This window comes from Octopus sinensis, linkage group LG2 (genome assembly GCF_006345805.1).
Source record: "Octopus sinensis linkage group LG2, ASM634580v1, whole genome shotgun sequence".
NCBI lineage: Eukaryota > Metazoa > Mollusca > Cephalopoda > Octopoda > Octopodidae > Octopus > Octopus sinensis.
The window spans coordinates 555,001-572,500 of record NC_042998.1 but is presented as its reverse complement, the minus strand read 5'-3'; the positions used below and the strand labels follow the sequence as shown (position 1 = coordinate 572,500).

The following is a 17,500-nucleotide window of genomic DNA, read 5'->3' as shown; positions in this document are numbered from 1 at the left end:
TTTATTGTGTTTTCAGAGCAAAACAATAGTTATTGAATCATTTAGGAATGTTAACTTTGTGAGTGATGAACCACATAAGTACTCTGCCATTGGTGGCTCATCGACATTTTACAAGTAGCCCAAGTGATAGAAGGAGATGAGAATGCATCAGAATGTTGGCTGTTTGTTGTGAGTTAAGGCTTAGCTTTCATTTGGAAAGCCTTCTTTTGATGAAGTCCTTTGGAGAATGCATTTGATGAAGTCATCCAGAATGCATTTGATGAAGTCATCCAGCTGCATTATTCCAGATATGTGCTGACTCTTATATATATTTTATCTTCTGTCTTCTACTTGTTTTCCGTCTTTGGACTGTGGCCATGCTGGGGCACCTCCTTGAAGAAATTTTTAGTCAAATGAATCAACACCAGTACTTACTTTTTTTAAACTTTGTACTTATTTTTATTGGTCTCTTTTGCTAAACTGCTAAGTTATGATGGCATAAACACCCCAATAGCAGTAGTCAAGCAGTGATCACACACACATATGTATATATGTATGTATATGTATGTATGTATGTATGTATATATGTATATACATGACAGGCTTCTTTCAGTTTCCCTTCCACTCCCAAGGCATTGATTGGCCTAGTACTTAGTAGAAAACACTTGCTCAAGGTGTCGTGCAGTAAGACTGACCCCCAAACCACATGGTTTGGAAGCAAACTTCTTAACCATTTTTTATCATATAGAACTAAATTATCTAATGTGTTCTTCCATTTTTAGGATGGTAAGATGTACCTGAAAGAGATTTAGTTGTTATTTTTAACAGTCTGAGAGACTGCATACCGAATGGTGAAAGAGTTAGTCCTTATCACAGTGACCACGATTGCTTTTGTCGTTTTGATTTTAAGACCATTCTTTACTTTGTCATGTTTCTTCATGACTTCACGAGTGTTGTTGTCTCAAAAGAAACACCCATTAGACAATATCAAGTGATTGACATTAGGAAGGGTATCCAGCCATAGAAACCATACCAAAGCTAATATTGGAGTACGACATAGTTCTGCACCTCATGCAATCCTGTCAGCCCATGTAAGCAAAAAAACAGACATTAATGATGATGATGATGGTGGTGGCGGCGGCGGCGACGGTAGAAAATGAGTTGCAGTGTTTTAGCAATTTCAGTTTTTGTTTTTTGTTATATATAATTTTACATTACTTTTCTTTTATATGCTTTCATATTTTTTTTTCTATTTCCATATTAGACACTTTTTTCTTTATTCCAACATGTAATCTGAAGCATGAGAAAATCTGATATCTCAACAAGCATATTGATTCGATATTCTTCCCAAATGGACAAATTCATTTACTGATTGTTTCCATTGCATGTTAACATGTAGTTCTATCTTGGCAATTGTGTCTTTGAATTACATGCAATTTGGTTTGCCCTTTGAATCTTCATAGATTCTTTGTTAAAAAAAAACAACAGATAATTGAAACCTTTTGACAAAATAATATTAATGATGATAATAATAATAATGATGATACTAATTAAAAGAACTGATGTCTGAGATGTACTGCTACTGCTAAGTTAATGATTTTTGATATTGGCTCAAGGCCATTGGCTTGTTATGTGGATTCCAATATGTCACTGGAACTTATTTTATCAATGGATACAGGCATGGTTGTATGGTTAGAAAGTTTGGTTTGCAATCAAGTGGTTTCAGGTTCAATCTCACTATGCAGGCACTCCAGGCAAGTGTCTTCTACCATATCCTAAGTAATGAAACTTAGTAGGCAACAGCTGTGTGTGTGTGTGTGTGTGTGTGTGTGTGTGTGTGTACACATGCAAACAAACTGTAAAGAGACCAGTGTTGGTGTGCATCAACAAAACCTGTACTATTTAGTGAAATTGACAAAAGGAGTTCTGTGTATTGGCTGTAAGGAGTGGAAAATCCAAGGCTTTGGACAGTCCTTCATCAAGAAAAAGTTGATGGGAGCGAAATAAAGAGGGACAGCAGGACTTTCTCAGCCCCTCTATGTTGCCAGTTTTTATCTAACTTAAGAGGATATAAACCTCTGTTGTCTTTAACTTCTTTACTGCCAACTTTTCCTTAAAGAAGGACTCTTTTCAAAACTTTAGATTTTCCACTAAACACAATAAGTTCCCTGTACTCAATGTTGATTTTATTATCTATATATATATATATATATATATATATATATATATATAACTGATAAACAACTGATAAAACCAGTGCTTTTGAAAAGTTATACTTTGCATTAATTGATGTTTTTTTTTTTGTACTATTTTAATATTCTGTATTATTACTAAGGCAGTGGAATTGAAGAGATCCTTCATTGCCAGATTGAATGCTTTACACTTTGTCCCAGCCCTCTATGTTCTCATCGAAAACTGTACTAGGGCTGACTTTTCCTATGGCCAAAGTCAACAAAATAGCTTACAGTTATGCTTTAAGTTCATTTTCCATGCTGATATGAACTGGAGTGCTCACCATGTTCCAGGTTAATTTTTAATTCAGAATTATTGCCTTTCAAGATGGATTTGAAGACCAACTCTCTCTCTCTCTCTCTTTCTTTCTCACTCTCTCTCTCTCTCTCTCTCACACAGACACACACATTCTATTATTTAGCATAGTCTCTACAGTCAGATGCCCTTTCAAACACAGATCACTTTACAAAGTGCATTTTATCATGGCACCAACATAAAAGAAGTCGCCATGCCACCAGTCAAACTAAAGAGTCCTCTTGGCTCTGTTGTCCCCATCCACATGCCAATGATTTTGCAGAGTATTTTGGGTGCATTTTATTGTACTTTGAGGTTGATTTGAACTCAGGTTCCATCCCTTCAAATTTATGGTCTTCTTTCAGTTATAAACTAATTTTATTGCATGTGTGATGTGATGTGTGTGTGTTATGGGGGGGGGAGGTTCATGTAGTGTGTGTATATGTAGTTTTAGCACAAAACTAAATAAAGGTGTGTGTCAAACTAATACACCTACTTGTTGTTCCCACACCTGTTCTATGTCTTTTGTTTTCTGTATATGTGAACTGTTATATATATATATATATATATATATATAAAACTCAACTTGTGTGTCTGTGTGTGTGTCTATGTGTTTAACTTCCCTGCACATCTCCTCCTAGCCAACAAATCGTAGAACCACCAAAAATGGGTCACTTAAAGTTTAGGTGAATGAAAATTGAACTGCGCTATTTCTGTTCCGAAATTCATCTCGCAAAATTGCACCAAAAGAAGATCATGGTGACTGTTTGGTGGTCTGTGGCCGGTCCCATCCATCACAGCTTTTTGGATCCAGCCAAAACCATTACAGCAGAGAAGTACTGTCAGCAATTGGATGAAATGCATAAGAAACTCCAACAACAACAGTCAGCATTGGTCAATAGAAAAGGACAAATTCTTCTCCACAGCAACACTTGGCTGCACGTTACACAATTGACCCTGCAGAAGTTGAATGAATTGGGCTACAAAACTCTGCCTCATCTGCCAAAAAGTAGACCTCTGGCCTACCGACTACCACTTTTTCAAGCAAAACATCTCTTTCAAGTGGTTGGAAATTGTTGTATACGTTATGTCTAATTCAGAAGCAAGCTCCCAAACAGTTGTGCATGGATTGGCTTTGACTAAGGCTCTTAGTTGATCGTTCTCAACATCTGATGGCCGACCAATATGCTTATCATCTTCAAGACTCTTGTCACCGCTATGAAATTTATTGAACCACCTTTGTGCTGTATGTTCATTAGTGGTTCCTGGGTCAAATGCATCATTGATATCACTAGCTGTTTCAGCAGCTTTTTGGCCTAGCTTGAACTGGAGTAAGAAAATTGTGTGAATTTGCTTTTTGTCCATGTTGTATTCAACGTTCCAGAAAAAATGACCTATATATTTAAAAAGAAAAAGAGTAACAAAATTAGATAGAGCAAACAACGGACTTTAAAATGATATATAAAATCAAAATAATTTAATGAAAATTAATTTGAAAATGTCTAATTTAAAACCAAAATTTAAAATTCCGCAAGAACATTCTTGACAACCTAATAGAAGAAATTTGCTCATGGTGCCATACAGTGGGACTGAACCCCCAAAACTATGTAGTCGCAGAACAAACTTCTTAACCATACACCCATACCCACATTTATTTTCATATGCATAAAAATTTATTTTACTGTTCAAAATTATATTTTTTCAATCTGTGTCTGTTTCACACTAACGAATGCAAGAAGCTTGAGTGATCAGGCAACAATTAACAAACAATAATTTCAAAAACATAAATAAAATTTCATTATAAGAATATATACTCTTGTCTGATTATAGTGGAGAAGGCCATTATTCATTAGCACATATACACACCTATATTCAAAAAAAGGGTGAAAGAGTGCACATATGATATAAGTAAAAGTTCAGCAGATTTTGTCTTATAATTGTAAGTTCTTTCATATGTGTGAGACAATTTTCAGACAGTTTCGAAGATCTTAATAGAAGTATGAATGTCTTCATTCTTAAAAATTGCTACGCACCTTGTAAGGTGGGAAAAATGATTAGACTCACTTATTTGGTGTCTATCAGAATTCTTTTTCTTTTTTTTCTTTCATTATTGTTAATATATATTTTAGTTGGTGAACAGGTTTCCCTCTCGCCAATCACAAGTTACTACCTTTCTAAAGATGACTGTGACATGGGAGCACAACCATTTTCCCTCTTTGTCTCTGAAATATACATATGTCCTTTGCCAATATATATATCGGTAAAAAGTACAAAAATACAAACATACAAACACTCACACACATCTTTTGATAAAATTATTTAAAACTTTTCTGAAAACCAGGTTTCATACTAATTACAAAATAGTATTTGATCGGCTAGAATTCAAATAAAAAATGACCGTCTACTATTGCAGTTGAACTCTAATTGAATAAGTGTTTAATACTGTCAGCATGAAACCTTGGGTTCTGGGAATGTAACAAAAATTCTGTTAAATTCTGTTAACCACCTTCCCAGTGTTGAGTACGTGTTTATTTTCTTCTCACAATGTTCTTTCTTATGTTATGTTTAGTATTTTTGGATATTTCTGAAAATTCAAAGTTAGATTATATTTTTTAGCGAATTTTAAAGGTGTCCTAACCAATCTGATTCTTTGTGATTTTAATTCAATTTCCATTTCCTTCCCTGTTCCTTATTACCATTAATCTCTCAAAACTTCCAATGATCACCACTGGATACAAAACCCATTGCACTTAATGTTCCTACTAAGTAGAAAAATGTGTTTTACACAAGCTGAGAGCAACCATTATGTGGTTGCTCTCAGCTTGCACTGGCATTGACCATGCTCGGATGGTGCTTTTTACATGCCACCAGCATGGGTGCCAATCAGGTAGTACTGTCATCGGCCGCCTCAATGGCCTCAACTTGCCTCAACAGGTCTTTGTAAGCGCAGTTTATTACCCAATGATTGAAGGGTACTCTTAAATGGGCTGGTTATGCTGCAACTGGCATAGGCCATGGTTATGATCTCACTTGGCTTGCTGGGTCTTCTCAAGCACAGGAGAGAATATATATGTATATGTGAACATATGTATGTATACATATATCTGTTTATACATACATGCATGTACATATATATATATATATATATACATACATATATATAAAACACTGTTTTTAATTGGATTACTCTATACAAATCTTTGTTCCCTATAATGACCTGCCCCTAGGTTTTTAATAGCTAGAGATGCTGGTGTCAAATAGTGTTAAATGTCTTGCCCAAGGACACAGCAGAACACCTGTGTGTGTGTCGGAGGTGGGAGGTTAGATGAGTTCATGACCGATAAGGCAATAGGTCAAATACCATCAAACCTCCTATTTCATTTAGTCATTGTGGCTCCATTCATCTCTTGAAAATCTTACTCTTTAAAGTCTATTCGCTTCATACTCTTAGTTAATGATCACTTTTAAACTAGTTTTAGCTTATTTGGCAATAAACTGCTTAATCCTTGCCTTTATCCCTTTGTCTCTCTGTCTCCTCCCCTCCTTCTGTGTGTGTGTGTGTGTATGCTTGCATGTTTATAAATATATATGGATTTTCATATGTACACCTATACACACACACAGAGAAAGAATAAAAATCATATTCAATTATAAAGCAACCATTTTATTCTGCACATTCAAAACTTTATACACTGTATTAACCTTATATACAAAACCTTATATACTGTATTAAACAACTTAGTATATATGTATTGCATTTAACTAATACTTAAAGAAACCTATCTAAAAAAGAGTATTTCCACCAATCTGGTCAATTATGGCTTTTTAACTACAAAACAGTTGCAGATATTCTTCAGTTAGTTTCACATTTTCTTTACCAGTTTTATATGTTTTTATTTACTCTTTTACTTGTTTCAGTCATTTGACTGCGACCATACTGGAGCACTGCCTTTAGTCGAACATAACAACCCCAGGACTTATTCTTTGTAAACCTAGTACTTATTCTCTCGGTCTCTTTTGCCAAACCGCTAAGGTATGGGGGACATAAACACACCAGCACACACACACACACACACATATATATGCCAGGCTTCTTTCAGTTTCCGTCTACCAAATCCACTCAAGGCTTTGGTCGGCCCGAGGCTATAGTAGAAGACACTTGCCCAAGATGTCACGTGGCTGGTAATCAAGCTACTTACCACACAGCCACTCCTGCTCAAAATTCCAAGATGAGTGTTCCTAAAATAGCTTTATCATCATCATCATCACCATCATTTAATGTCTGTTTTCCATGGTTTGGACAAGTTCACAGAAGCTGGCAAGCTGGAAGGTTGCACCAGGCTCCAGTTGTCTGTTTTGGCATGGTTTCCACAGCTGGGTGCCGTTCCTAGCACCAGTTCTATATATATTATAATCTTGTCTTTCCCTTGAATAACACCGGTGGCATGGAGAGGCAAGGCTGATATGCATGGGAGACTGCTGGTCTTCCACAAACAACCTTGCCTCAGAGGGTAACTTTTTAGGTGCAATCCCATGATCATTCATGATCGAAGCAGATCTTTACCTATTAATCTACAATCTACAAGTTTTTTTTCATTCTCTCTCTGTTTGTTGTCTCTTATTCCTTTCTGTTAAAGAGCATAGGCTCGAAATATAAAAGACTTTTTTTCTATTTTCCCAAGCGTCAAACTAATACACTTGCTTGTTCATACACCTGTCTTCATCTTTTGTTTTTCTATAAATTTCAACTTTACTTATTAATGTAGGTCATGGCAGGATTTGAACTCACAACACTAGGAGCCACAACAAATGCTGCAAGGCATCAGATCTGCTTTTCTTAACAGTTCCTCTAATCTACTGCTTTGATTGAATACTTTTTTATTGATCTGGAAAGATGAAAGGCAAAGTTAACCTTGATAGAATTTGAACTCAAAGCACAAAGAATCAAACCAAATCCTGTGAAACATCCCAAATTGATATTCATCATTGCCCATGCCTCCACCACCCATGTGCCCCATTCACTGTGTCTACCTTTATCCCTATGACTAACCATCTATCACCCTCCTTTCACTCTCTCATGAAATTACCTACTTACCATTTTCATTCCTATTTTCTCTTTTATGTTCATCTTGGGGTTATGCCTTTGCCATCTCTCTCTCCCTTTTCTTTCCAACTTGAAAAGCCATGTATCTCCTATTCAGCAAGACATCTGTTCCTGTCCCTTTATTGTACATTAACCTCTTGACACTTGTCACAACCCTCCCTCCCTTCAACTCCCTAAATATTACGCCCTTAGTCAGTTGAGGGGCCTTGTTTTCTGAGTTACTTAGTGACCTCACTAGTGCTGGTGCCATGAAAAAAAGAAAAGCATCAGTAAACTCTCTAAAGTGGTTGCTGTTAGAAAGAACATCCAGCTATAGAAACTATTCCAAAGTAGACATTGGAGTTTGTCACAATCCTCTGGTTTCTTGGTCCCTATCAAACTGTTCAACCCATGCCAGAATGGAAGATGAATGTTAAACAATGGTGATGATAATCTCTTTCAATTTGCAGTAACTTACATTACTGTCTTTACATCAATCCTTCCTGAGTGGATAGACTATATATCAAGTGTTGTTGTTTATAACTCTAGGTTGAGTCTGACTGAGCAAACCTTAAATTTACTCCCAATTTTATCAATCTTTTCCAAATATGTATATACATTTTTTCACATTTTTTCACATGCAGAGGACTGGATTCATTCAGATCTTATCAAGTCAAAACCTATAAACTATTAATGGCACCCATGCTATGCAAGTGTATCTGTATGTATATATTTGAATCTACAAATGAGAAGTGAAAGTCCTCCATGTATAAACAAAGAGTATTTATCCAAAGCTGATTCTTCCCTCCATTGTCAATAAAATGGGTTAAGACTACGTGCCTTCATTGGTCAGTTGAAGTTGAGACAGTGTCACATGACAACTTGCTGGGGATGCTTGCTGGAGCCTAGCAGCAGGTATTTAAAGGGAAAAAATTTGACAAGTCAGTCAGTCACCCACTGACACTTGTTGATGCTACATTGAAGAGGCCAGGGAACAGAAGAAAGAAGGAGAAAGAAGAAAGAAGGCATGCATCCAACACCAGAGCTGAAGACACCTCCGAAAGGGAGGAGGGGCATGTCAAAACGGTAGAGGAGTAGGGGCCGAAACCGGACGTGGTTCCTCCTGATGATGTCTTGAGCTAACTGGATCCTATAAAGGAGCTGTTGTGGTACCAGACCACGAAACACTGTTGTAATTCCCCCCTCATCTAAAAATTTATATCATGTGTCTATGTAAGAAATCAATTCCATTTAATTTAATGGTACATTTTTAATGAAGTGGCTTAGCTTGTCTCTTTCTAACAAGTAACTAAATTCTAGGCATAGTTTCTGTTCATTCCTCAATTCTAGGCATAGTTTAACATTCTCAATTAACAGTCTTACACAAAGTTTGCTTTTGGTTATGAATATTATTGAAAAAACTTGTGTTATCATGATAAATGGATGAAAATAGGAGAAGGTTCTTTACATATTTTCTTGATGTACCAGCTTCCTTGGGTTAGTTGTAATTATTTCTACTCCAAAACTGTATTTTTATAAAATTAATTTACATTATTTAATGTGTCATTTCTTTGTTTAAAATAGTAGGGTATAATTTGTGATTTATGGTATATTTTGACTACAATATGGTCCTGTTCCAACACTAGAGATTATTGTGAGTGAGATAACTTTTGTTATTTATAAATTTTAAGGTTCTGAGTATGATATATTAGCTCTCTGCTTGGCTTAACTAAACCCCATAATTTTTTTCTCTTATACTACATAACATTGGAAAGAAAATTTACGAAAGCTTGAAATTTCCTTTTATGATTTAATTAGAGAAAGTACAGTGGCATCCATGAGCTTTTCTAAGGCTTTTGAGACTGGTTGGGAAAGGGTGGAAGAAAGTACAGCCTTTCGGTTATCCTTCAGGCCATTGATCTAATCCAAGTACATGCAGTAGTGTGGATTCTATGAGAAGTACCCAAAAGCCAATTGGTGTTTGGCTTAGAAGTGCAGCAGCATCCTTTAGATTTTCTAGGGCCTTTGAGACTGATTGGGAAAGGGTGGAAGAAAGTACAGCCTTTCGGTTATCCTTCAGGCCATCAATCTAATCCCAAGTACTTGCAATAGAGTGGACTCAGTGACAAGTACCCAAAAGCCAATTGGTGTTGTTAACTGGGCAATGGATTATATTTTTAATTATATTTCATGATCCATAATCAATTGTATTATTTGCCCTCGGATAATATTCATAATACTATTTTCCATGATGTACATAGTAGGAAAAGAAGTGTCACGCCTACTTCATTTGTTTATATGTTGGAAAGTATCAATGTGTAAAGAACACTTCATCAATTTATGTGGGTTTTTAATTTACAGTATCATCTAATCTGTGCCAGTGTATATAAAAACATTGTCCAAAGAAAAAAAATACAGAAATGCATTGTGTACACACACACACATTAGAGTGCATGCATGTGTGTGTTTGTGAATATGTGTATGTGTGCATGCAAATAAGGTGGGCAGGAATTTTTGTGTGAAAGGAAGTTTTGAAAGATAATCAAGGGAATATATAATTCATGTCAGTAAAGTTTATCTTCTGCTTGACACAAGATATCAGTGGTGTAAAGTAAGAATACTTAGGCCGAGTTATCAAGGTTGGTCTAAATATTATCTATAACTTATTTGCTTCACTACAAAAAGAAGGAAAGAAAAAAAAACTAAAAAAAAGAAAGAAAAAAAAACAAACAGAACAAATGTCTCTTTACACCTGTGTCACACTTCTGAACTAAAATTTACAGCCAAATTCATGTTTAGTAGGCTTAACTTGATCTATTTATGAAAGGACACAATTATACAAGTCACCAGTTTGACAACAGCCAATAGTTTTATGCTTTTCTTATAATATATGTAAATTCATGGTTATATTTAAAAATCTGGTTATTGTGATAGAAGATATCTGGGTAAGGTTGGATAGTTAAAGTCACTGATATTTTCTGATTTTCTGATATTTATAAAAAAAAACCCTCTCATGTTATTTTTCTAAGCATTCAAACTGAATAGCCGGCATACGTTAGCTTCAAACAAAAGTGTTAAGTTTAAACACCAGTCCAGCTTACTGATTGTCTTTTTTTTTTTCACATGGTACAATCAGATCACCTGATGTTGTTTTTTCTTTAATATCACCTTACTTTTTGCTTGTTTCTTCTGGATAATAAGTGTACCAGTTTAACCTATCATATTAAACTTTATTTGAAATGTCTAACAACGGTTCTCCTCAATATTGTTCATGTGGTACATCATGAGAAGTAATGATAAGTGATTCGTGTACCAAAGATTTTTTAATAAACTTTTAATGCTACAACTCAACACCTGTCTTAAATATAAGTGTTTAAAAAAGCTCCAACCCTTTGCCTGATGCATCAGTTATGAAATTGTTCTGAAGCTTGCTTTGCGTCTCTTTGGTTTTGAGTTCAGTCCCAATGTGGAGCACCTTTGGCAAGTCTCTTCTCTTATAGCCTTGGGTTGAGAAATACCTTGTGAATCAATTTGGTTAATGGAAACTGTGTGGAAATCCTTGTGTGTAGGTCTGCCTTTGTTTTTACCTTTGTCCACACACTGCTTGACAATTGCTGTTGGTTTGCTTACAGCCCTATAACTTAGCAGTTCAGAAAAAGAGACTGACTGAATAAGTACCAAATTTAAAAAGTAACATAAACTTAAGTACTAAGGTCAGTTTGTGCAGCTAAAACAACCCTTAGTCCAGTCATCATCATCATACATCCATTTTCCATGCTGGTATGGATTGCACGGTTTGACAGAAGTTGACCAGTTGAAGGGCTGTTTAGGCTTCATGTCTGTTTTGGCGTGGTTTCTACAGCTGGATGCCCTTCTTAATTCCAGCCACTTCACTGAGTGTACTGGCTGCTTTTACACAGCACTAGCACGGGTGCTTTTTATGCGGCACCTTTGACAAGCCCACAAGTTTAGGGATGCTCAGCTGGAGAGGGCATCCATGCTTTTACTTAGTCTGATATGTGTTTTCAAGCACACCAAACTACCAGAAGTCTCAGTTCCCTATCATCCTGAAACAAAGGCAAAAAACATTCATTCCCCCTTAAAGAAAACTGATTTACTATGGTATTGTAAATTTAGAAAAATTTCATTACAATAACACCAATCTGAATTTAAATTTTACATTTACACATTTCAATTCAATGACAAAATCACCAATTATTCTTTCAAGTAGTTTGATTCTTCTCTTTGGTTGACAAAGTTCATCAACACAATCAAAAGGTGATAGCTAGGTTTGGTGAAATAATCTCTCACTATTTCTGCTTGTCAAAGAGTTTCCTTGAGAAATGTTGTTGTTGAATGAAGAATGAAAGCTGAGAAGGTTATCGAGATCTGGAACTGAGTCAGTAATTCACTAAGTTCATCTTCTCATGCTTAACTAATTCATCTGGGGATGTCGGGCACCCTGATAATTCACAAAGTGTGACAGTGTCTACTAACTCATTATTCTTTCAAATGAACACAAAACTTGTTGCATTCCAGTAGCTCAGTCACCTTGTCTACTAAAGGATTTCCTTTTCAAATGTATATCTATAATATAAATTGGACATGGGCGATCGTTGTATTCTTTCTTGTCTTGTAGTTCACAGCCAAACGGCTGGGTGGATTCGCGTGAAAAATGGCATACATGTGGAGACGGGTGCATAGATTGGAATGTGGTTTCCATTTTTTTCTTAGCCCCCATACTTACTGAGAAAATCAATTAAAACATTTACTAAAGGAATTCCCCTGTTTGTTCCACCATTCAAATAACCAGTTGCTCACACAGCCGGCATATGCAATTTCACTAAAAACAAGGGGAGTACAGGATGACAGTCAGCCAAAACTTTTGCTCTCTTCTTTCACCTCTTTTTGGGGCTAATAATCGTAATCTTTAGTTACAGTTTCTCATTCAAACTACATAATAGGCAGAATTGTCAGAGTAGGACAATAGGGTGTTTTGAGGGAGATTTGGCTGCTATTTCTACCAGGTCTAGCTACCATGTACAGGTCTGAACTTAATTTTCATTCACATATGCCTAACTAAAAACGATCGCAGCCACATCATCCAAACAGACCGGGTGAAACCGGGCTTAGTTGCTAGTATAATCTATATATATAAGGGCAGCTTTGATAGATTAACCAAGAAAGCTGAGGTATATTAATTGGAGAACAACATCTAAATGAAAAAATACAATCATGAAAAGCTCAATCAGTAACAGTTGAGAGTAGAGGTTGAATTAAATGAAATGCTTCTGAAAGAATATCTTGCAATTAAAATTATGGAAGATTTCCTAATTGGCATTCTTTGGATAGAACTCGACAAAATCAAAACATTGCACTTCAGCTATTTCCATGGAAGCAAATGACAGTTTGATTCTGTTTTCTTCTTGGAAATTTGCGGATTTTACATACACACCTGAAACAGGTAAGAACAAATGTGCAAGGCCTTTTTTCTTCAAGTTTAAAACGAGACATCGCTGGCATAATTTCGTTATATCCTATACGCCACAACCCACGGAAATACCCAAAGTGAAATGTTTTGATTTTGTTGAGTTATATCAAAAGAATGCCTCATAATTTCTGAAGCTAACAATGCTGACTTCCATATTGTTTGATTGATTGATTCTCTGACATTTCTCATTTCCTCTTGATTTCTAAGGGATGGTTCTGCTTTGCACAATTCCTTATTGTTTTTGAATATTTCACACTTCCATTAACATGAATTGGGATGCTCTATTACTGTGTAGAATGCTAGGGGATCCAACTTGGGAAAATAGCTCTTTGGGACATGAACAATGGTTTGTGCACTAATATCAACACAAGGCAAAAGAAAAGAATACTGAGTAATCATCCACTGTAACAAAATGTTATTTGTTTCCAGAAACAACCATTTGAGTCCAATGAGATGCTCTGCAAAGGATTCTAATTGCTTCAGTAGTTTATGCAGTGTGTCTCTGCAAAGATGTCCTAAAATTTAGAAATTAGTTCAGAATATATTCAGCAGTCATTATGATTATTTTCACTGGAAAAGAAAGTATTTCTTCCAGATGTGTGTTCATGAAGCTTGCTTTGCAGTCACGGTTGGGGTTGGTACTATTGCATGGCACTTTTAGCAAGTGCCTTCTATTATAGCCCCTAAAAAGGTAATATTTCCCCACAACCAGACATATTTTCACAGAAGATTGAAAATGAAGGACACCATTTTCCTGATGGTAACACTCATTTACAACTATCATGAAAAGAAAAGGCAAGGCGACAGTAACATATGTGGCCACATACGCATAGACATGTGTATGCATAAACACACATATAAATATGTGTGCATGTGTATACATACACTATGGGCTTGTTTCAGTTTTTGTCAACCAAATCCACTTGCAAGGTTTTGATTGGCTCAGGGCTGTGGTAGAAGATACTAACCCAAGGTGCCATACAAGGGGACTGAACCTGAAATCATGTGATTGGAAAGCAAAGTTCTTACCACACAACCATGCCTGCATTATAGATTTCACAATACAGAAATATCTGCTTCCTAGTTTGTGTGTGTGTGTGTGAATCAACTGCCTTGTCATAGTCTCTTAAAGAAGGTCACAATTTCTCACTTCATGCTTTGTAAAAGTGGAGTCATTTCCTAATCTTGAACTCCTTAATATGCTATATGGAAGCTTAATGGCTTCATTACACTTAAAATACTTAACTGTCATTGGCAAAGATTTATAACTTCTAAAAAAGTATCATTGTAGGACTCAGTGACCACTCTAGACATTGGCAGAGCTGGTAGTGTTCTATAATTGACAAGTGTTCTATTAGCATTAAGCTGGCTTTTGTTTATGAGATGTGAGTTGAAGAAAGAAATGGATACACCAGAGCCTCTTCAGCTCTCCACATTACATAGAGCCACTTCATGTTAATTACATCATGACATGCTTTTTCTTATTCTTAGGAATTGCGTCAAATCACTTGTGATGATTTTTGTCAGGAGACAATCTACTTCACAGATTGCCTGGGAATAATATCAGGAATGAGCTTATTCATAATTGGTCTGTCTCAATAATTAGATTTTAGAACTAATGATGTCCCGTGCAGGTGTGACTGTGTGGTAACTAGTTTGCTTTCCAGTATGGTTCCAGGTTCAGTCCCACTGTGAGACACCTTGGGTAATTGCTTTTTTATTATAGTCACTAAAGTTTTGTGAATGATCTTGGTAAGTAGAAAATGACAGAAACTTGTCATGTGTGTATGTATGTGTGAGTGTGTGTGTGTGTATTTGTCTCTTGTCACTGCTTGACAACTGGTGCTGGTTTGTTTACATCCCCATAACTTAGTACGTTAGCAAAAGAGCCCAATAGAACAAGTACCAGACTTTAAAAGATAAATACAAGGGTCAATTTGTTTGACTGAATCCTTCAGGGCAGTGCTCTAGCATGGCTGCAGTCCAATGAGTGAAACAAGTAAAATAAAAAAATTAAAAAAAACATGAAACCTAATATGAAATTTTATGTGAAAAAGACAACTAATTAAATTAGATACTAGTACTGACGAATATACTTCATAATTGATTTGATTTTATTGACAAATGCTACCATTTTTTAATGCATGCATTTATAAACTATAGCATCATTGGATATTTGAGTTCAAAGTGGGTTCCAATGGGCTGCAGGTTTACTGTATATATGATAGTAATATTTTTGATATTTAAATAATGAAAAATTAGCAGAGTCTGTTGTACTCTTAACATGTATGAGCAACCATATTTAGCCTTGCTTGGGTATATTAATAAGTGAAAATAAATATAATGACATATATTCACTATATTTTGAATAAAAATTGTTTTTAAAAAAATTCTGATGTAGTATTTATCTTTTTCACCCTACTTCACTTTGCTGTTTTTGAAGAACCAAAACTAAGCAGCCTCCTCCTACTTCCAGTCAGTCAATGGCTACTATATTAGACAGCCAGCACATATAGGCTACTTTGCTTGGATTTTTCCTTTTATTGACTTTTTTATAAATTTGTTTTCTCTCTCTTTCCACTCTTCATATATATTCTGATGAAGGACAATGCTCAAAATATCATAATTAGCTCTTTTCACTTCTTTAATAATCAAACTGATAATTTTGACTACATCTTGTATTTTTATCATCTCTCTCTCTCTCTCTTTCATATATATATATATATATATATAAACGCATATGTCTGTATTTATGTTTATCATGTCCCATAACTTAACACTTCAACAAACAATAATCAATAAAATTAGTAGTAGTCTTCAAAAACAATAGTTGTGCCAAATGGTTGAAACCAATAAAAATGAATAACTGAATCAATTGACTGTAACTTAGCATATATGTGTATATATGTGTGAATATGTATGTAAACACGACTGCCTGTGTATATATATATATATATGTACACTTGTGCACCTGTGTGTTTGTGTGTATGTCTGCGTGTGTTTGTTTGTGTATGTTTGAGTTAGCATGTATGGCTGTACATATGAGCTTGTATGTATGTATGTATGTATGTATGTATGTATGTATGTATGTATGTATGTATGTGTGTATGTATGCATGCATGTGTGTGTGTAAGTGCATGTATGTCTTTGTGCATGTATCTGCCTATATGGGTGTCTCTCTGTTTGCTTCTTGGTCAAATTGACAAAAATTGTATGTTCATTATTCAGAGTGCTTTCTAGAAAGAACAATGGTATATGTGACAGGACTTCTATTCTCTTTTGCATGCCTAGCAAGTAATCCAGGTCCTTAAACACACACAGCTAGGACCCTAAACATACAATTACATTATGTTTTACAAGCTTTTGTATCATCATAGTATTTATTGATTTACATCTACTCATTGAACTAGTAACGTTTGTAAATGGTGTATTTTAGCTACCAGCATCTGATGGTTGAATGAGTGAACTTGCTGGTGGTGTGTGTAAATATTTCAGATTTAAAATCCGTACACTTGGACTAATACCTTAAAACGTACAAGAGAGAGGCAGAAAGAGAGACAGGTAACCAGAAAGCAAGCCATTCATTGTTAACCTCATATGTTTATAAGGGGAGGGGGGGGAAACAATAGTAAAATATAACACACTCTGTCTATATTAGTTAAAAGAAAGCATTACTCTCTCCCTCTGTTTCACTCCTTTTCTCTCTCTATGTCTGTCTGTCTCTCCTTCACCCCCACTTCCCACCTTATATGCAATCCCTTCTATAGATTAAGTGTCACCTGATTTATCTTCCTACTCTACATAAAAACATATATTATACCTTTTATTACTTTTCACACTGTACATTATATTAAGAATAAGCTGTGATCTTAACAATGAAAGATGTACAAATATCATTATGATTTCATTAAAAAAAATTATCTTTTACCTATGTATGTATGTATGTATGTGTATGTACATACTTGTCTATATAGATATATATATAATGCATGTATATATACATTATATGTATGTATATATATATATATATATATATGAAGTTTGTGTGTGTGTGTATATATATATATGAAATTTGTGTTTGTGTGTGTGTGTGTATATATATATATATAAATATATATATAATCATCATACATATAATGCATCATCATCATCATTTAATGTCTATACGATATCTGTTGAGGAGCCAGAAACCTGCATCCTGTTGCAATGTGTGCTTTGGCATGATTTTTACAGCTGGATGCCCTTACAAATGTCAACTACCTTAAAAAGTAGCTTGAGTACTAACAAGGCCTCCCTTACAACTTACAAGACAAAAGACCCTAAAGTGGAGCCTATAAGTGAAGAAGAATAGGAGAAACGGAGACAGACAGAAAGAAAATGGTGATTTTTAAGGCAAGGTGATAAGAGAGAAGGAAATATGA

At 35.3% G+C, this 17,500-nt stretch overlaps 1 protein-coding gene across 2 annotated transcripts in view; it reads left to right on the top strand.

Moving 5' to 3' along the window:
* The window catches only part of LOC115223760 (protein kinase C-binding protein NELL1), a 480,108-nt gene that overhangs the window by 47,343 nt on the left and 415,265 nt on the right, over positions 1-17,500 (top strand). The window lies entirely within an intron of this gene.